Raw genomic sequence first — 21,300 nt, 5'->3', positions numbered from 1 at the left:
CCTTAAAAGGAACGCTGCCATATTTAAATACAAACTTTCTAAATTGCGGAAAATTAAGTCATTTTGGAGACATCACTTTTATTTTACTTTCAGGTGTAAAATAATTAGTGTACTCCCATTCACATAGATGAGACTTTTGTAGAGCAATAACTGAAAAAAGAGCCTGTCATGCTATTCAACCAGATGAGCCTTGAGATAAGCGCGCGGTGCATGTGGATTTGGGGGTTTTTAGCTTTTTTGCATAAAAGAAGCATTGTTAGCATGGAATCAAAATGATGATGATAGTCTGGGAGACATGCTTTCAAAGGTAACTTTCACAAATGAGGGTCATAACTAAAAGCTCTTCAACTACCACAGAACATTAAACTGGAAGAACAAACAAAAAGCTGGTGTTGGCAGATCAAAGAAAATGAAAGCATTAAAGATACTCTTAGAAGATCAGTTGGCCTAAATATCAGAATTGTAGTCATATCTCTTCTGTCTTATTCTCTTCTGTTTTACCGCTTTCATGTATACCTTGATTATTTTAGCCGCTGGTAGCGTTTCCTTCAAAAAGTTGCTCATTTGCTGCCTGGAATTTAATGGGATAGTGAGTGTTCAAGCTTGTGAGAGGAGACTTATATTCCAGTTTGAGAAAAAAGAGTTATGAGTCTTAGGAGAGTTAATTGAGTTCGTGTTCTAATGGGAATAAAATTTTTAGCTGATCCTCTTCTACTTTCTTCAGTTAAACTCTAGCAAAGGTAGACTGAACATTGCATCTGGCACGCATAAAGTGTACGGGTGTGTGTATATGCATGTGTATATATACACACACATGGACTTTGGCATACAATAGCTGTAGAAAATGAGACAATATCTGCCTGTTTACCCATAGTGCACTTGTACAGATCAGTCACAACGTGCATTTTCGCATGGTCAGTAACTTAAAAGGTTTGCAGGTGTAGGTGCTTCTAGACTAGACAATGACCATCTACGCCTGAAGACTGAAACCCTTCTGTCAACCTATAGGACATTCTTTGACTCCCTCTTTTTTTTTTTTTTCTTCTTCTTTTTTAAACTGCAATTCTCTCAAATAGACGGGGAGCGAATGAGAGAGTAGATGAATTATTCTTGCAGGTCATTCTCTCATAAGGCCTTTTCACTTTTCTTTTTAACTGACTGAGAACAGGTCCACTCTATAAGCAAAATAACCCACTGTGTAAGCACTTCGGTACCTTTTGACGTTGTGATGAATATGCATGTTTAGTCACGCAGCTGGCTTTCTGCGTGTGGCTTGGGCTGGATGCCAGCCCTCTCATTAGGTACAAGTGTCCTGTGTAAGAGGGTTGTCCAGAGCTTTGATTATTACAGCTATCCTTCTGGTCACAGAGGACATGGGGAGTCGGGCTTGAGGTTTTCAAGTGCCCCTGAGAGACAGTGCCCTAGGTCCTCACTAAAGCCGAGCCGCAGTTCACTGCCTGGCAGGGGAACCTTTGCCTGATTAGGGGGAAATGAGCTGCTCTGGTACAGGGAAATCTGTGTCAAATAAACTGAAGTGGGGGTTGGTCTCTTCTCCCAAGGAACAGGTGATGGGACAAGAGGAAACGACCTCAAGTTGTGCCAGGGGAGATTTAAGATGGATATTAGGAGAAATTTCTTCATGGAAAGGGTTGTCAAGCATTGGAAGAGGCTGCCCAGGGCAGGGGTGGAGTCGCCATCCCTGAAGGGATTGAAAAGACGGGTAGACGTGGTGCTGAGGGCCATGGGGTAGTGGTAACTTGGCAGTGTTAGGGTAATGGTTGGACTCGATGATCTTTAAGGTCTCTGCTGCCCAAAACAATACTATGAAATATAATTCATTTGTCTTTCCATATTGAAATAAGATGGAATTAAGCTATCACAGAGCTTCTATGTAGCAAATTTACAAAGAAAAAAAAAAATCTTGGTTGGTGACTGGAGTTTTAGTAGAGATACACCCAGAGGAAAATGCGCTGATCTCTAAAGCATGTATGTAAATAATAATAAAGGCGTATTTTGAATGCTTTTGCTCATAGCTTTATATAGAAAAGTAATTTGCTACTATGAATGAACTCATTCTGGTTTGGCATAAAATATTATCCTCCTCTTGCCGTAGAAATGGGAACTGGAACACGTAAATCAGTGGAAACTTTCAAAAGACCTTGTTATGGGGAGTGCTACATGTTGTACCATGAAAGCCACTGCGGGCTGCAAAATTGAATGGGACACAAATGTGTTAGGCTCACAATATTAACGATAAAATTTGAATTTAACATCAATTTCTGCTTCCATTACTGTGTGCTGATTAGCATAAAAGAAACTTTGCCTTAAGAACTGTGAGGTAATTAACACCAAAAAAAAAAACCAAAACAAAACCAAAAACAAGCCCCAAACCATTTCCAGGTTGGAAAGGCTCTAAATGGAAATGGCTGGTGGGAAAGCGGTGAGGCGAGGATGAGATATATTTTCTGGTATGTACTTCACAGGTATCTACTTTGGGCCAAAATTTGGGAGGGAGGGGGGAGAATATTGCTGGGCAAGGCAGACCTTTGATTCACTGCACACGAATGTTGCCACAGGAAAAAAAAAAAGGCATTATTTCAGATTGCTGTAGTAAAAATACACTTTAATTGCTGCTTCCCTTCTGGAAGCCCTTTGTTATGGAGTGGCAATTACGGGAATGATGCTAAAGCGTGTTAGTTGTTATTTCTAATGCTCAGCCATTAGCCACAATGTTGAGTTAAACGATGAGATTTTGATCTCTTCAGATCATCTGACGATGCTTTCCCTCGAGCATCCCAACAGGTGTGTGTGGAACAGGCTGCAATTTTCCCCCCTCTTTCTATTTGGGGAATATTTTTATGACCTTAATCTGGTGGAATGCACTTTACCCTTTAGTATAGCAGGGTTTTTTTTTTATGTGTCAAACGAACAGAGAAGCCTATCAAATCAGGGCATCGTGACAGATAGTTGACTGGACGTTGTGTAGCACAAAGCATGGCATGGGACGTACAAAACAGTGGCTTTGCCTGGAGAACTCCTGGCACTTGTTCCACACTGAGGTGCTCGACTTCGCTAGGAAACACGACTCAAATCCCCTGCGGTCACTACAGGCTGATTGATTGATTTATTTAACAAAGTATTCCAGCTGTTGGACTCTTTAGAAACTATTTATAACTTTCTCCGCTGTTAGTAACAGGAAATGCTGCTTATGTAGCATTCGAATGTGCGGGATTGTCTTGTTCGTAGTATGTAGTCTAGTAATTTTAAAAGGTAACCTCAGCAAATATCCAATATGCAGTTTCAATGATTAGTATTACATATAGCATATTTCAAAATAAATCAGTATAATGCTGCATCAGCATTTCAAAGAGCCCTCATGATTACTAAGGCCACAGAGGGGAGAATAAAGCGTGGGGAAGGTAATTAGAATGACCTTACATTACCGAGCCGGTGAGCGGTACTGGATCTCTGTCCACAAGTAATGGAGTTTTTCCATAAGATGCTGCTTATCGACAGCATGTGCATACAGATATCGGTGAAAGCGAATGTGAATACCTACGCGGGAATGTAAATAACCAACCAAGCACCGCTTCTATTTTCCAAAAGCGTTCACAGGTTTAGCTGAGCTATTCACAAAGTATTTTTTTTCTTGCTCTTATTTTTATTGACTAAGCTTTTAGGACACAAAAACTGTTTTAGAATAGTCCTTAATTATGAGTATGTTAACAAGATTTTCGTGGTGGTGGTTTAAATCAGTGTGCCTTCTCTAACAGTGAATGGCTAGATTTGGGGTTACACTACACTAGTATGTGTTGAGTTTAATAATGGTTTATAACGTATCAGACCTGAAAACTTCTTCAGAGGTAATATTAGATGCTAGGCAATCTTTAAAATAGATTATTTATTAATACATATAATCTGCAAATGCTGGTTTGCTGCTTAGTTTGCATTTTGGGTTTAGAGTTAAGGAAATTAACCGAAGTGTCTTAAGACAAATCTTTAGAAAAGTAGACTACGGAATGCTGCCGGTCTCCTGAAACACACGTAGAGGAACAGTAATTGTAGCTGATTGTTGAGATTTATGTTTTCTCTTTCCAATATTTCTGCCATTAGCTCTTACTGTAACTATGATGAGGTAGCCTGAACTCCCTGTAAGATGGTCTACCGGGAATATGCCAGGTTGTCTGTAAGCAGCCTTGGGACGCAAACCTGTAACTTCTGCGACTACATAATTACTGCATCAACGTTTACCCAGGACGTGAAGTGATATAATAATTGCGTTATACCTTACAGTTTTAGCATTCTCAATCAACGAATCTGTTGATCCAAATTCACCTTGTGTCTTAGAATAGGTTTGTTTTGTTGGGTTTTGGTTGTGTGTTGTTTTGTTGTTTGTTTGGTTTTTTTTTTAAACTTCTGGTTAGTCTTTGTGTGTTGACTTGGTTTTGAATACTTTAATCTTCTAAAGAGTGATTGGACTCTTTGTCTAAATTATATTGCGTGAATTTGTCTTACGATAATTGTCTAAATGAAAATTGATGCGACCTCTGGTTTGGGGTTTTGAAAATTAAACCTTGTAGAATGGGTTAAATAAAAAAAGCTTCCCAGTTTGTTACGTTCTCTTCACGCAAATGGATTTATGTCGGCCTGCTTCCTACCATATTTCACAGTCTGTGGCAATAAGATATCAGCAATGCGACGCCCAAATACGCTTTTGTGGCACAGCTCTCTGCTTTGTATCCATGAGCTTTCAGCATTTTATATGTTGGCTAATAAGCCAATTGAGCTTTTCTTGAGGTGAAGAAGATCCGTGTCTAACAAATAACTTAAAAAATATTATCTGAGTGGGAAAACTCCTAACAAATTCCCGAAGTGTTTCTGTTCTTGCGCACTCTTGCTGTTTTGCACTGCAAGCTGCTTCAGCTTCCCAGAAGGAAGAGCTAATTGTCAGGCGGAGGGGAAAAGGTCTCAAGAGACAAAGCTGTTGCTAAAGGCAGAATTTTCACCCCACGTATATGGAATTCTATGGAGAATTAATGTAAAAAGCCGATAATTGAGGCAGCGTTAACTGTTTCAATGCTTATCAAAACATGAAAGTAAACTGGGAAGATTTCTTTACCAAGGATTTAATTGTTGTCTGAAGGTGACGTCCGATTTCAGTGCCCCAGTTTAAACAAGCTCCTCCGGTGGCATTAAAAAACAAAGAAATACTCTTGGCTCTTTGCGTATAGAGCCGAAGCTAAATGTGAAGCCGACTGAAATAGGAGGTTCCCGTCACAGGCTGATTTGGTGCTATGAGCTGGTGCAGTTTACAGGGAAGGGGAAGGATTAGCAAACTGCCTCGCTTTTCTTTGGCAAACAGTTATGGAAAAAACGCTTCATTTTGACAGTCTTCTGATTTTTTTGTTCTGAATGAAATGTTCACTTGGGATTTATCATCCAGTTTAAAAGACTTTAAAGGCTTTAAAGTCTTTTAAAAAGTCTTTTTAAAGTCTTAAACCAACAACCAAACAGCAAACCAACTAAACAACCCCCACCTACCAGAGAATTAAATGAGTCTCAGATAAAGCGAGAAGCAATGTGTGGGTATTTCATTTTGACTATTACAAGTTCTGTTACACATCTGCTGAAGTGATCTTTGTTTCATGTATCTTACTGGTCAATTGGTGTGCTGAACGGGAAAATCTATCATTGGTACATCTCTACTCTAAAACCTATTTATGAGGGGACTGACGTTTACAATACCACAAATATAGGCCTGCTGTCAAGGAACTATTGTGAATGGGTTTTCAACAATTTAAGTGGACATGCCTAGGCTTGCAAGTGATGTATAGAGCAATCCCTTTCCCCTTTCTTAGGGTAGACAAGGTGGCATTATGTTTTGGCAAGGCAGTGGATTTATATAGATGAAGACCATCTCAAGATGACAGCAGAATCTGGAGGGGAGCCACTCCTGCTGGTGGTTATCACCTCTTACCTGGGAACTGGCCTTGTTTTCCTATTTGTTCTTTTAGCTGGTGGTGTCCAGTACTAGTTATCGCGCCAGCTTACATGATCGCCGAGGCTCAACCAGCAAAACAACTCTTAAATTGCTTTGACTGTGACTTGAACCCCTGTAGAACCATTCCTGAGTACATCTCCCTGCTTCCAGACCTCGTGGTGAGCAATACAAAAACGTTAAATGTTCAGACTTAGGCAAAGTCTAGTGCATTTGTCATGAGATTTGCGATGAATGAAATGTGAGAGTTTAAATAGGTTTGGTTTAGTTAGATTCTTGCAGAACATATGTACCCAAAAGGGTAATTCCCCAAAACGACAAACTTAGTATTTCTTTGGTGTATATAGACTTCTAGTTTTACTCAAAACTAAGAAGCTACAAAAGTTATTTGTTTCTACTGTTTAAATGTAGGTTTTCTTTAAAGCCAAGTTGGAAAGAAAGCAGTAGCTGAAATTTGAATGAAATGTCTTTTAAAAGCGTTTCACATGCCCAGACTGCTGGGGGCTCCAGTACATGAAGAAACTGTAATAGGATGTCTGGGTGTTGCTCAGCGGGAGAAAAGCTGCAAAATCGGGTACCTGCACCTGTAATGAGATGAAGAAATTTGTTTTCACCTAAACTCAAAATACTGTAAGGCAAATATTATAAAGATGAGTACAAATGCAACATAGATCTCTTCTAGGTGCATTCTGTACAGCAATTATTTAAAAAAAAAAAAATTGTTCTCGATTAATGTAATCTGTTGTCTAAATCGATATCTTGAGGTCTTTACCTCAGGAAGGTAAATCAGGAAACCACTTTTTTTCTTTATTGAGACTTAAACTTTTAAAATCCTCCGCTTTCTATGCTCAGGTACTCCCGTGTTCATGTTTATTGCACAGGATTAAGTAAGTGCTTGTGCATCCTTCTGCAGTTCTCTCGGTTGAGATAGGCAAGGATTTTCAACAATCAGTTCTCTCCACTTAAAGTAGAAGCAGGTCTTGCAATGTACCATATTCAAACAGGCATGAGAAGAAATGGTTTCCAGGATGATTCAAAACTATATTCGTATGAGAAAACTAAAAGATGTAATACAGCGTAGTGTTGTCTCTCATGGGCAGAGTTGTTCTTTATCAGATGAAGTGTTTTGGGAATCTTAAGGCAACTATGTAGTAGTAGAAATGATTCAAGGGGCAAGGAGGCATATGTTCATAAATAATTCCTGTTTTATTTCTAAATAATTTCGCCAAAATATCCCCAAGGAGTCATTGTGCTCTTCATAGTTTTAATGTGGAACTGGTCCTTCCTATGGAAAAAATACCTGAGTGTAGATAAATTAAACTTCTGCTCTCTTAGTGGCTTGTTTCGGATAAAAGATTTCAACCTCTTTTTATTGTCTCAAAATATTCTAAGCTTGTGTGACTAAAAGAAAAAAAAAAAAAAAAGACAGCTTGTATGAATTAATACTTGGTATAGGATCTCAGTTTTCTCTTCCTTGCCTTTATTCTCTGTTCTTTTTGATATGGAGAGAACTCTGTGAAAATGTCATCTATAGGTAGATGAGGGGGGGGAAAAGTGATAATTCTAGAATCCTACAGCTTCTTTCTAAAGGTTGTAAGGAATACAAGAGCAAAAAAAAACCAAAACCACCCATGATCTGAAAAAGCATTTTATCAGAGCAATTTCACATGGATCTATGTAAAGAATCAGAGCATTAAAACAGGCTTTCTCCTCCAAAAAAATCAATGATTATCTTCTCTGGCTACAGCTGTCTAATGGCTAGAGATGGGTATGACAGGGTGTCATACCTGGTCAGTTTGAGAAGGAGGAGAAATAAGGATATAGCTTTACTCAGTCTCTCTTGTTGTGTAGCAGCAGCTCCACCACTGGTCTTCCATCTATCACTATTCAGAATTCCCTAAAGTCTTTGGTTTCTCCGGCTCCCCGCTTTAGTCGTGGGGTGGCTTCAGAATGTGGATTACTCCAAGACTCATGGTGGAAATCTCAACTCAGAGGTTTCTTTTTCCGCTTACGGCTCTCAGCTACACAGCAGCTCTGCTGCTTGAGAACTGCTGGGATTTACCGAAGGGGAGTCTCTTCCGTTATAGAGATTGCACTGATAAAAATATGCAATACGAAAAAACTCAGTATTTCATATCCAACGAGGAAGACTTTCAGCAGCTGTGTTTTCTGAAACCAAAGCACACTCAACATACTGGAGTTTAGTTACCACACAAGCTAGAATGATTTTTTTTTTTTTTTTTGGAAATATATGTAAAGCTTGCAGGACCATATTATATTTTAAAATCTGTGATGCTCTGCAAGTCAAGGTAAGCTTGAGAATTCTCTTCATTAAAATATGCTCCCCTTATGCGATTCACTTAATAGATTGTGCAGACGTTCAGATCGCTTTCTTAACACTTCATTGGACTTGAAAACTGATTCCGCTAAATTTGACTTAAATGTGTTCAGTGTTAAGGTTGTTAAAGAAAGAAAAGAATATATAAGTAGGAGCATGGAGGTGCTGCTAAATTCTGAGTATTCAAAGTGAGAACTATCAACATATAAATTATTGAGCTGTCAAATTAAATGAAGATGAATATTTTTAAGTGATTCACATGCAGATTGTTACAAAAAGGCACAGATTCTGCATTAGCAAAAATCAGGAGCTCAAGGTAGTGCTCGTTACCTTTCAAAATCAAAGGAACAATAAGAACTTTTGTTTTGTAACTTAGCTGCGCCAAAGGAGTGTTAGGTTGATTCTCTTTTTTCTTTTTTTTAACAATACAGCAGAAGTTCTAAAGAAACATCTGTTCAAGAGTATTCATGCTTTTCACGTATTCATTTTTTTAGTCATTAATCTACATGGATATAATTCTTAAAGGTTATGCATATTGCAGTAGTATGGTTTTGTAAAGTAAAACTTAAAAAAAATACCTTATTGACCTTTCTTTTTGATGAGAAATTAAGTCGTTAATGCTGATAATTTGTCTAAGTGTATAAGTGAAATAGTCTTGCTTCATTCAGCTGAATGCAGCTCTTCACATCTTAGAGCTATGGCTCCAGATTTTCTGCAGAGCAACTTCTGAGATATTTGTTTTAAGAATTTTTTTATCGCAGTGAAGGCCGAGGCTACAAATAGTCGGAGGTGACTTTTTAAAAAAGTATGAAAAATATTTTAGTATTTTAATATGTGAGAGTTGCTGGTGTTGTGTACTAATTCACAAAAAATGCTCCTGAATTCTACTATTACTCTTCTGTAAGAGATTCAGGGTCACTTTCTGTGGTGTAACAGCGTAAACCGCTTCTTTCCGTAACACGTATCACCCTTTGCAGGGTGGGAGGGATGAAGGAGGAGAGAAGACTAAATTTTATGAAATATGGGGCTACTGGAAATATCCTGGGTAATTCTGAACTCTGACTCAACCTCTGTGGGTAGCAAGAGTGTTTCCACTAAAGCTATGTGCATTGCTTAATCTACAGTGGACTTGTTCTAGATATACAACATTAATCCTTAAAACTGACAGCCTTGTAAGTACTGCTTCTAATTATTTTTTTTTTTTTTTGAGCTGCTTGCCATGTAATTCCTAAATGTCTGCTGCTGCTCTAGAAAGTGAAGGATTTGGGGGTTTATGCATTTGTTCATCTTGGATGCAAAACAATTTTTGTAAACCAAAGAAAAAGCCCCAAGTGAACCACTTCCCCCCACCCTGCCTTGAGGCTGCGTCCACGCTGCGTGTTGGGTCTGATGGGCTTCGTCTTGGCGAGGTGCTTCACGGAAGGGGTGGGAAGAGTCCTTCAAGCAGCCATGCTCTCCCTCTCTTTAAGCAAATTAATTGGTATAAAAGCAGGTCTTTAGGGAAGACAAGCCAAATGACCAGCACTGAAGAGCCTATTTATACAAATTTTTTAGCAGTTTCCATTTGTGTACTACTAAAATTCATTACAACAAACAAAACACACTAGGATACACTAACTCAGGCGCTTCTTATGCAATATTTCAGACATAGTTGTGTGAAGACTTTTTCCTTTTTTTTTCCCCTCTCCAGTTCTTCACTTTCCCAAGTCAAAGAAAATGAAATATTCCTTCACCTTTAAAGATATAGTAGTATTTTGTATTTTGAGTCTTGGATTTCTACTTAGCAGTATGAATGCAGACACCTGATCGAATCACAATAGCCTGATGAGCCGCCGCATTTAGGCCAGTGCAATGGGTGATGTGCACATGCCTGAGAGAGGCTTCTGTTGGACAGAAAAGTGCATTTCAGAATACGTATGGTCAGAAATGTCTGCTCACTGACAAGTTTCAGCTAGCCCAGTTCTTGCTGTGCTGTGAAACTGATAGTGTTTGAGGTTCTTGTACCCTATTGGTCTTGCTTTGGGCAAATCACTGCTGCTCAGTGTTTGTTTGCCTTTGTAAAACACCACTGCTATTTCATAGCATCATAGAATCTTCATGGTTGGAAAGGACCTTTGAGATCATCGAGTCCAACCACGCGCGTGCGCGTGTACACACAGACACAAAACCCCCTACAATCTCTGCCACTAGAGCCTGCCCTGAAGTGCCACATCTGGACGTTTCTTAAATACCTCTAGGGATGGTGACTCAACCCCCTCCCTGGGCAGGCTGTTCCAGCGCCTGACCACTCCTTCAGTAAAATAATTCTTCCTAATATCTAATCTAAACCTCCCCTGCTGCAGCTTCAGACCATTTCCTCTGGTCCTGTCGTTATTCCCCTGGGAGAAGAGGCCAACCCCCACCTCTCTACACCCTCCTTTCAGGGAGTTGTAGAGGGCAATGAGGTCTCCCCTCAGCCTCCTCTTCTCCAAGCTAAACATGCCCAGCTCCCTCAGCCTCTCCTCATGTGCCCTGGTCTCCAGACCCCTCACCAGCCTGGTCGCTCTCCTCTGGACACGCTCCAGCACCTCAATGTCCCTCTTGTACAGCGGGGCCCAGAACTGAGCACAGCACTCGAGGTGAGGCCTCACCAGTGCCCAGTACAGAGGCACCATCACTTCCCTGCTCCTGCTGGCCACGCTGTTCTTGATACGAGCCAGGATGCTGTTGGCCTTCTTGGCCACCTGGGCACACTGCTGGCTCATGTGAAGCTGGCCGTCCACCAGCACCCCCAGGTCCTTTTCTGCCGGGCAGCTTTCCAGCCACTCTGCCCCAAGCCTGTAGCGTTGCTTGGGTTGTTGTGACCGAAATGCAGGACCCGGCACTTGGCCTTATCAAACCTCATCCCATTGGCCTCGGTCCTTTGATCCAGCCTGTCCAGGTCCCTCTGTAGAGCCTTCCTACCCTCAAGCCGATCAACACTCCCACCTAGTTTGGTGTCATCTGCAAACTTACTGAGGGTGCACTCGATCCCCTCATCCACATCACTGACGTTTACTTCCTTTGAACTGTTAATCAGTATAGGGCTTTCTTTAAAGGTTTCACCCTCTGTCTGGAGTGGGATGCATCGCTGTTAGGAGTATGACCACCCTTTCCCTACTCTGGTATATGCAACCTGCTCCCAAACCACGATGGGGCAAGGAAGGGCTTTGTGGATACACTGATCAGAGCAAGTAGCGACTGCGGCTCAGGGGGAATCTATTATTCGGGGAGTTTGCATGATGTTAGTATCACAGGGAGTGCTAGTAATTACTCGCAAAGTAATTGTGACTTTTGGTACTGTGAAAGCCAACAGAACATAGTGCTGGTACAAAGTAATAGAAATGAGGCAAGTTAAATGGGAGCCTATTAGCTGGGCTTGAAAAAAAAAAAACCAGTCAGATTCCAAATTGGGATCACGTTCTTTAAAACGGCCACTGGGAAATTCATTTTACTAAGCAACTGCTCTATCTTTATGCTTGCTCTTTCTCAGGGATCCCAATCCGTGTGCGTGCACGTAAAATATGCTTACTCTAAATTTAATATTAAAGTACTTTATTTGTAGTGATGTAATTCTATATTAATTTAAAAGTTAACACCCAAAAAATTAGAAAATAATTTCAGAGCTAGAACAGACCAAAATTGGTTTCTCATTGTAATATTACTCATTATCCCCTTAATCCATGGTTCTCAGATGAATTGTGGTTTATTTTAAGAATGGGAACATAGGCTTCTGATGAACCGGTGTCTTGGGACGGCTGAGTCTTGGACTTGGTTTTGTCTGTATTTTGTCACTGATTTAAAGTCCACCTATTGTGCTGAAATATAATCAAAATCCTCAGGAGATCTGTGCTCCTGCCCTTTGAAAAGTGTTTTGTGCTTTTGAAATGAAGTGCTATAAAAAAAATAGGCATTTATTTCTAGTATATACAAGACAAACTTATTCACAGCTTTATATGTGAACCTATGAAATTTCACAGAATCACAGAATGGTTTGAGTTGGAAGGGACCTTAAACATCATCTAGTCCAACCCCCTGCCCTGGGCAGGGACACCTCCCACCAGCCGAGGTTGCTCCAAGCACCGTCCAGCCTGGCCTTGAACCCCTCCAGGGATGGGGCAGCCACAGCTTCTCTGGGCACCCTGGGCCAGGGGGCTCACTACCCTTACAGTAAAGATTTTTTTCCCAATATCCAATCTAAATCTACCCTCTCTCAACTTGACGCTATTACCCTGTGTCCTATCATAACACTCCCTGATCCAGAGTCCCTCCCCATCCTTCCTGTAGGCCCCCTTTAGGGGCTGGAAGGTCTCCCCGGAGCCTTCTCTTCTCCAGGCTGAACAACCCCAGCTCTCAGCCTGTCCTCACAGCAGAGGGGCTCCAGCCCTCAGATCATCTTCCTGGCCCTCTGCTGGCCCAGCTCCAACAGGTCCATGTCCTTCTTGTGCTGAGGACTCCAGAGCTGGATGCAGGACTCCAGGTGGGATCTCACCAGAGCGGAGCAGAGGGGCAGAATCCCCTCCCTTGCCCTGCTGGCCACGCTTTTGATGCAGCCCAGGCTGCGGGGGGTTTCTGGGCTGCAAGCGCGCGTTACTTGCTCATGTCGAGCTTCTCGTCCACCAACACCCCCAAGTCCTTCTCCTCAGGGCTGCTCTCCATCCATTCTCCCCCCAGCCTGTATTCGTGCCTGGGATTGCCATGACCCAGGGGCAGGACCTTGCACTTGGCCTGGTTGAACTTCATGAGGCTCACACAGGTCCACTTCTCAAGCCTGTCAAGGTCCCTCTGGATCCTGAATTTAAAGAAGGAATTTTCAAGGTGAGTTTTAGGGCCTGTAATATTTAAAAGGGAAAGGGTGTTTTCTTTTTAGATAAGCATGCACACAAGTAGTTTGTGGAGTGAAAAGCCACTGTTATTTTGGGAGGTGTAATAAATGTTCATTTGTTTGCTATTTTCTCAGCCTCCAATTCTGCACAGCGAAACTTTCAGGGTAAATGAGGTACATCGCTGTAGCCCAAGGAAGCCAAGCAGTAAAACAATTGTATACGCTCTTTACCTCTGAAATTACCTGCAACGCGCTTGGTGTTAACACTAATTAAGAGCCACAAGAAGTAAGTTACTGCTCCTACTTGAAGCCTCTGCTTTCTGTGTGGCTCAGCCTCTGTGGACAGGAGGTGGAACTGCTGGGTGTCTATGCAAACTGGCTCGAGAGGAGCAAGCTGCAGCTCATGGCCCTGTGCTCCCGCTGTGGGAAGCTCTTCTGAGGCCATGGTTCTGCAGCAGACTGGGTCTGGCTTTAGGGCTCCTACTTAGGATCATAGAATTGTAGAATGGTTTGGGTTGGAAGGCTCCGTGAAGATCATCTAGTCCCAACCTCCCTGCCCTGGGCAGGGACAACCTAGACCAGGTTGCTCCAAGCCCCGTCCAACCTGGCCTTGAACATCTCCAGGGATGGGGCAGCCACAGCTGCTCTGGGCAACCTGGGCCTCACGGGAAAGAGTTTTCCTTCCCTCACAGGAAAGAGTTTCTCCTTGATATCTAATCTGAATCTCCCGTCTTTCAGTGTAAAACCCTTCCCCTCGTCCCATGGCTCCCCTCCCTGCTCCAGAGTCCCTCCCCAGCTTTCCTGGAGCCCCTTTAGGGCCTGGAAGGGGCTGGAAGGTCTCCCCGGAGCCTTCTCTTCTCCAGGCTGAACCCCCCCAGCTCTCTCAGCGTGTCCTCACAGCAGAGGGGCTCCAGCCCTCCCAGCATCTCCGGGGCCTCCTCTGGCCCCGCTCCAACAGGTCCATGTCCTTCTAATCAAGAACGTTGCAGCTACATGATGCTAAGCGCTGATCCAGTACAAACATTTTCTGCTAACTTAACAGTTTTCTGGGAATTTTGGCAAGTTAACGTTATTGTCGGGCTTTGTGCCAGATTGAGTGTTTTCTGTTCTACTATAGCTGTCATGTAACCAGTGTAGGGCATAAAGCTATCACAGAGGCTGTATTGTCTGCACCATCTAATTCCAGGGGAAAAATGTGCTTGTGTTCTCATGTCTAATACAAATCAAATCTGCATTGCCGTGCCCAGACCCAGTATTAATGGTTGTGGAACTAGAGCTTCAGAACACATATTTTTTGACAGCTGTCTCCTGGCTAGGTGTAGGCAGGACAAATATATATCTTTGCAAAAGACCGTCAGCGCAGTGCGTACATATGTACACGGTGTAAAAGCAGGGGGATAACATAACATTCTCTAAAGTGGAGTGGGACGCGTGAGTAGTGTCTTGCATTTCACTGCCTGTCGTCCTGTGCTTTTTCTGTGTTCATCAGACCTGTCCGTTTTACGTACGTAGTCACAAAAAGAAGATAAAGTTTAATAGGCAAACATCAGAATAAAACCATGCTCATTCATCTCAATAGAGTTGAGAAATTAATACTCTAAAAACGTTGGGTTCCCTATATTACTAATGAAGTATTTCGGGGGAAGGCAACTTTTTGTGTCGCAACCAATTAATTTGCATATCAGTACAGCATAACTTTGGTAATACTTTGGCAATTGGTGAACTAAAAAAAAATTCTTCCCTTTGGTTGTGATTTATTGTGCTCAGTCTAGAGGGTAGCACGCTCTCCCTTCTCTTTACATTCAATTTACTTCTGCTTGTGTTGCAGACGTTACAGCTGTAATGCAGTCTTGTGTTTTCTGTCTGAAATGATACATAACGGGCTAATGTGTCAGGCTGAGTCTGTTTTAAAATGTCAGATTGAGTCAAACATGAATAGCCGAGTTTTTTGTTAGGTAGTGATGAGATTTACAGCGTGTTGTAAGTTACTGAGCGGTGAAGACTTTTATTTCTTAATTTGTACGTGAAGGAGCTGAGAGCTGTGACTGAACCGAAAGTACATAAAGGCTGTAAAGAGGATTCCTCAAAGTAAATACTAGGTGACGGTCAGCCCATAAATACAGTGTTGTGTGGAAATATTCTATGGAAAGTTCTACTAAAATATAGGTATATAATACTTCTGGAGTAAAACATTCTAAGTAGTGATGCCCAGATATTAGGGATGATAAGTCACCCGTTTTCTCCATCTCTCCTTTGCAATTCTGAGACAGAAGCTATGATTTCAGCTTTAATAATGTAATCTTTTGTTGATTTTTAATTTTTTTTTTTTGGCAAGAAAAGGCTCCAGGATGAAATCTGGTCTCTGATGTCATTTTTCCATCTCTTCTCTCCCCTTCCTTCCCTCTGTAGTGTAACCATGGTTTATTTGCAGTTTAATCTTTTTCTTTCCATGGTTTGCTTTATTCTAATTTAGGGGACAGGGGGGTAAGAAGGGCAGCAAATGGGGAATTGAACTGTTAGGACACCTCCTGAATGGCCCATGGAAATTAGAGAGACTGATTACTGCAGGCTTCCAGCAGTCATTTCCATTACCCCAGTGCTCCTGCCTTGAATTTTTCTAGACTGAAAATAGGAGCAATGCATTTAAACGCTGTAAAATGATATGCCAGCGTAAAATGCACGTGCATACACATACACACATATATACGTATAGTTTTCCAGAGAAGGGAGGAAAATATTTCTATTATCTTTGGTGTGTTTTAGCAATGGTAAGCATGCAAATCATAAAATCACCAAATTTCCTTTTTGCACCCATCTAAATTTACTTTTGTTCCTATTTATAATAATGAAATATATAATCGACTAATTCTGCTTTCCTAATTTTTACGAAAATCCCTAGGTAGGCATTGTGCAGAGCAGCGTATTGGCAGAGGATGTTTTTGTGACAGGAGCAACTGTTTTCAGTTGCTTAAAAGCTGGAAAGTTACCAATATCCATTCCGTATATTTAAAGTGGAAACTTCCAAAGCCAGGAGAGAAAAAGCATAGCTCGACAGGTACTATGAAACATATTTATGGTAAATTGGGAGGTATGCGTACCCTTCAATAAGTAATCTTGAATGCTTTTCCAAGTGGATAATATTCTTATTTAGACACAAGAGGGAAATATGCTATTAAACAAAAGAGGAAAAAGGCTTCCGCCGAACCAAAGGTACTGCGTTCATATTTATATTTATACAAGGAACAATTTCTCAGTCTAAATCAGTGCGGTGGTAGACAAAAATACATGGAAAAATCCTGGACACTGTTCTTTGAAATTAATAGTAAAAAGGATAATTTTTCCATTTCTTTGTAGTGATATTACAGCAAGCAGACATATATACATGAATGCCTTGTGCTTCCATTAATGAAAGAAAAAAAGGATTGAGAGAAATAAAATATTTGACAAAGCAGCATGTATCAATGACTCTTGCTTCCTGATTATAACAATATTTATTGCGAGCTTTGGGGTCCAATGATATTCAACATATTGAAGCTATTTATTTCCTCTTTTACAGCATCAATAAGAGCGGGGGGAAAAAAATCTTAAGGCTTTCTGATCTTGCAAGTACCTCTACATCATCTACCAGCAACCTTTATGGCCTAACCGCATCAGACCTGTTTCCAAACAGGTCTAATATGACCAAATATACGCTTTCTGTAAATTCAGAACCTGGGCATCCTTGCTGTTTTGTGAAATCTTTGTGTGGAATTTTAAGCACAGGATATGACTTACAACGTGCCTTATCTCTAATGAGCTTTAGACTAATAGAGGCTGTATTGCTAGGAGCGCTATTACTTGGAACCATGTTCCTCCCAAATTCTGCATAAATTGCTACAGGGAACAGTTGTAATATTTTCATCAAGGACTTCTCTGGTATTGCGTGCTATGATGTTTCGTTGTTGATGTTGAAAAACAGAAGTTGTAAGTATTTGAATTCCGGCGTTGTCAAACTACCTTTTGTTCCTTACTCTTACCTTTTACTCCTTTCCCGCTAATGCTATTTGGACAAATTGTGCTTTTAAAAAAAAAAAAAAAAAAAAAAAAGGAAAAACTCAAACTCAGACCCTGAAATCAGATTTTATACATACCGATCCTTGGGCCTCTCTGGAGGGACACCCCGTGTAGTGCTGCCCAGTTCCTCTGTATCGGTCAGCGCGTATTATCAAGGCCCTCAGCTGTGAAGCGGTTTGTAATTCTTTCTACTGGAAGATACTTTATACTATAGTTTATTTAAAAAATAAATAAAAAAAAAAATGTTTGTTGTGAGGTTGCAAGATGGCTAGAAGTCCAGCATCAAATAACTTCAAAGTATGAGAATTATGAACCGAACCATACTGGAAAAGCAAAATCCTAAGGATATCAGTAGCTCAAGACTGAGTAGAGGAGAGAGTATTTACTCTTTATGCCGTAACTCCTATTATGAAATTTGTAGTACGTGAAGGTATTCTGATACCAGTGGTAGGATCCGTGACTCTCTTCACCTATCAATTTCCTTATTTTTCTTCCAGATGTGCCATTTAATGATGTTTTTAAATATGTATGCGTGTGTCTTTTTAATGTAACCGTCTCATTACTCTCTAAACTGGAGTATTTTTTACTAAATGCCAGCTCTCATGTAGGAATTCCTCAAGCTGACAAAAAGCGCTAGTGCTTCCAAGGTACTGTTTTACCCTCAGCAAAATGTCTTCGGGTTTGGTTTTCTGTTATTGTGTATGTTAAACCTGGTGTTGGTATGAGTCAGGCTTGCAGAATGCGTTAGGAGATACCGATGAGTAAATAGATCTGTACCACTCAAAATATTTTTAACAAGTGTATAGGTAGGGCAGCTTTTACTACAGTTGTCTTTGTTTCTCCTGAAACGGTTGCGTTTTTAGATGTAGCTTTGTTAGGAATAGTACTGCTTTATGTTCAGAATATTCAGAAATGCCAGCAAAATTGCTTTTTGTAGTCCTCTACGCCACTGACGCTTGCACTAAAACACCCCGTCTGTTTGTTTGCTGGAGATTCGTCAGGCCAGCTACAGATGCTAGTTCTACAAGACCTTCCCTAGAGTAGAGTTTTAATTAAAACAACTCTTTTTACCCCAGCTGTCACTGCAACCCGTATAAAAGGCAGAAATCTTGGTTTTTAGAGAAGAATTTGAATGTTTTAGCTTGTCCTAAAGTCTATAACCACAAAATAAAATGAAGCATTGAATTTCCTACCTCTCCAAATTCTTTCCGCCCTTACCCATTTGCAGCCACTTTGTTTGCAGAAGTCATTTTAGCACTTTCTAAAGCTTGTTTTCTTCATAAACATTAGTTCACAATGCGCATTCATTCCGTTCAGCTGGAGAATATTTTGCAGGAAAACTTTGAAGATTGTTTTAATCTAATCCCCGCTTTACAGACAGCGGGAATTGTGCAGCACCTTCTACGACTTATTTTTTTTGTACCCATTGTCGCTTTTCATCTGAAGTAATATCTCAAAGATTCACATTCTTATTGAGTCAAACTTTCCTTCAAGCTAGAAGGTGGTTGACTATCAGCTTAAAAATGCAGCACAAAAAGTGGAAGGTAGTTTGAAAAATAAACGACAACAACAAAAAGTCAGTTTTTTAGGTAATGCCAACTTAGATTCTTTTATCTTCCCACTCACTGTTGCTTCATGAAAAGATCTGGGTTGAAACGAGCCTTCCAAATGAGGGAAGAATGGACTTCATGAAACGTGGACAGCATTCTTGAGGGAGAAGAGTACGTGCTTGGCCTCTGGGAAACTAGACATTTCATCTCATGCTCGGCGTATGTTTCTGCTGAATTTTGCACAGAATCTGACCAACCCTAGGTAGCCCAAATTCCATTCTGATCTTCTACCCTTCCTACTAATGCTGGCCATCTGCTTGCCAAAAAAATATTTCCAACAAAAATGGATTGGTGTAATGCAGCTGAAGACCTGTATTCTCTGTCATCTTTCAGCTGCTTTTACAGGGTTTGCCTTCACTTCTAAAAACACATATGACACAATTTCTAGTTACTTTGCCATTATTTTATGACCCTTTCAGAAGTTAAGAACTTTAAACAGTCTCTCCTTCACCATCGGTTTTTACTCTTTGACCATAGAATATGGGTCTACCTATTTTTTATGGTGGTGAAGTAGGTTTAAAAGATCCTCCTCCCAAATGTTTCATCCTGTTCTCGCTCAACCTCATGTACCTATCTTGCTGGTTTAGCAATGGGTCTGTAGTTCTGTTGTAACTGCTGTTCCATGGCAGCCTACGGGACTCATATCCGCCTCCAGTCTTCTTACCAGAAATGAACGGGAGTTGTGTGGGTCACCTATAAATGCTTTCCTACCCCTGGGCTTAGCTTTAGCTGCTTTAGGGCACTGAGTTGGCATTAAAAAAAAGAAACATGTGAAGCAGGTTTTAAATTATTTATTTATTTTATTACTTCTGTTTGTAATAGCTGTGCTGAAATCGCCTGTCCTTAGGAGCCAACACGTCTCAATGCAAAGGAAGAAGAAAGGGCAGGACAGTAGGACAGAGCTTCGGCAGCGATCGATTAGACGGGCTTCGATTGCCATAGAACCAGACCTTGTGTGCAGTCACGTTTTAGTATTACCTGTAATCTGATTCAAAATACAGTGGTTTGGGTTGTGGGTGGGGTTTTTTTGTGGGTTGGTTTGGTTTTTAGTCTGACCGCATTCTAAGCTGGATAACAGAAGAAACTCAGGCATAGCTGTAGCAGCTGAGAGAACAATAAGCTGTGGTGTTGAAGACTGGTTTACGCTATTTGGAAGCCAAGATATTGTGGGAAAACTAGCTCAACCTTCCTTTCAAAAAGGAAGCCAAAGAAGTTTGAATGACAGACTTGGCACTTCTCAATGAAGCGAGGCTTTGCGTGGTACCTAGTACTTTGAAAACCTGCTCAATATTTGCCCCCTACAAATGTTCTCCCAGATCCCGCAGAGTTCAGATCCTCGCCCTAGAAGAGTGCTTTCCCAACTAGGGCTGCCCTTTGCTGGTAAGGGAAATTCTAAGCATCTGCCGTTCAGAAGCCAGGCTGTTTTACAAAAAGACAAAAATATTCATAGCGTGAGAAAGAGCGTGATTTTTGTCAACGATTGTGAAGGCACTCCTTTATGCAGGAGGAGACTGTATCCAGTCCTTGCTTTCAGCACACGCACTTCATCCAATAATTCAAGCAGAAAATGTGTTTCCAGTCGCTGTGCTTGCATCAGGTACTCAATAAATCCCGAAAACACAGCTGAAGCAAGAATCTGGAGCTCCCAAGCATATACAGCACTTATATTCCTAAATAAGTTTTCACTGATGGAACTCGAGATCCTATAGACCCTTGGTCGCCTAAGAATGTAGAGAGCTACGTTCTTTGACCTTTCCTAAGGAGTACGGTATTAAGGCTGCTCAGGAGGCGACTGTGTGCTCTACCAGCTCTTCCTGCAACTGAGAAGTTTGAGACTTCTTCAAAATGAGAAAACTGGGGTTTTTTCCATGCTGCAGAACTGGATATAAGTTTATATGATGCGTAGGAAATACAGTAGTTTACTGAAGTTTATCTTCGTATCACTTTGGTTTCTGAGCAGCTATACTGAGTCATTCCTTCCACGCTTAAGATAATTTGAAGAAAATGTGGGGTTTTTCTTAAATTTAAATTTGAAAAAGAGTGCATTTGAGAGATTTTATTTTTTTTCCGCTTGCAGAACAAAATCAGTGTTTGTATGTAATGATTTCAAAACCAGGAATTGAAATTAAATTGTAAGAATATTTTTTTATTATGAAGCTTTTCAGTTTCTTCCTTTTTTTTTTGTCAACAAATACCAAATAATTCTATCTTTTTTTTTTTTTTCCTCCGTAAGGGAGATTCATACACTGTGGGGATGGGAAGTGGTGGGCAGTGCTCTCACCTGCCCACTCTGGAAATTTTGGTGTCATTCCTGGAGGGAGAATGTAGTAGAGGTAACGTGCCCTCTAAAGCACTGCCCAGTGTTTAGTATTTCAGGTTTTGAATACCAAAGATAGTTTAATTGCTTATTAACAATGCTTTAAACTGGCTGATGAACTCTCATAACGATGAAATGCTT

The 21,300-nt window shown here is 40.9% G+C and overlaps 1 protein-coding gene across 19 annotated transcripts in view; it reads left to right on the top strand.

Annotated features, from left to right (window-relative positions):
- Positions 1–21,300, top strand: part of TENM3 (teneurin transmembrane protein 3) — a 1,409,904-nt gene that overhangs the window by 355,487 nt on the left and 1,033,117 nt on the right. The window lies entirely within an intron of this gene.

The sequence above is a fragment of the Chroicocephalus ridibundus genome, chromosome 5 (assembly GCF_963924245.1).
Source record: "Chroicocephalus ridibundus chromosome 5, bChrRid1.1, whole genome shotgun sequence".
Taxonomy (NCBI): domain Eukaryota; kingdom Metazoa; phylum Chordata; class Aves; order Charadriiformes; family Laridae; genus Chroicocephalus; species Chroicocephalus ridibundus.
Note: the sequence above shows the minus strand (reverse complement) of the source record. Positions and strands in the feature narration are given on the sequence as shown.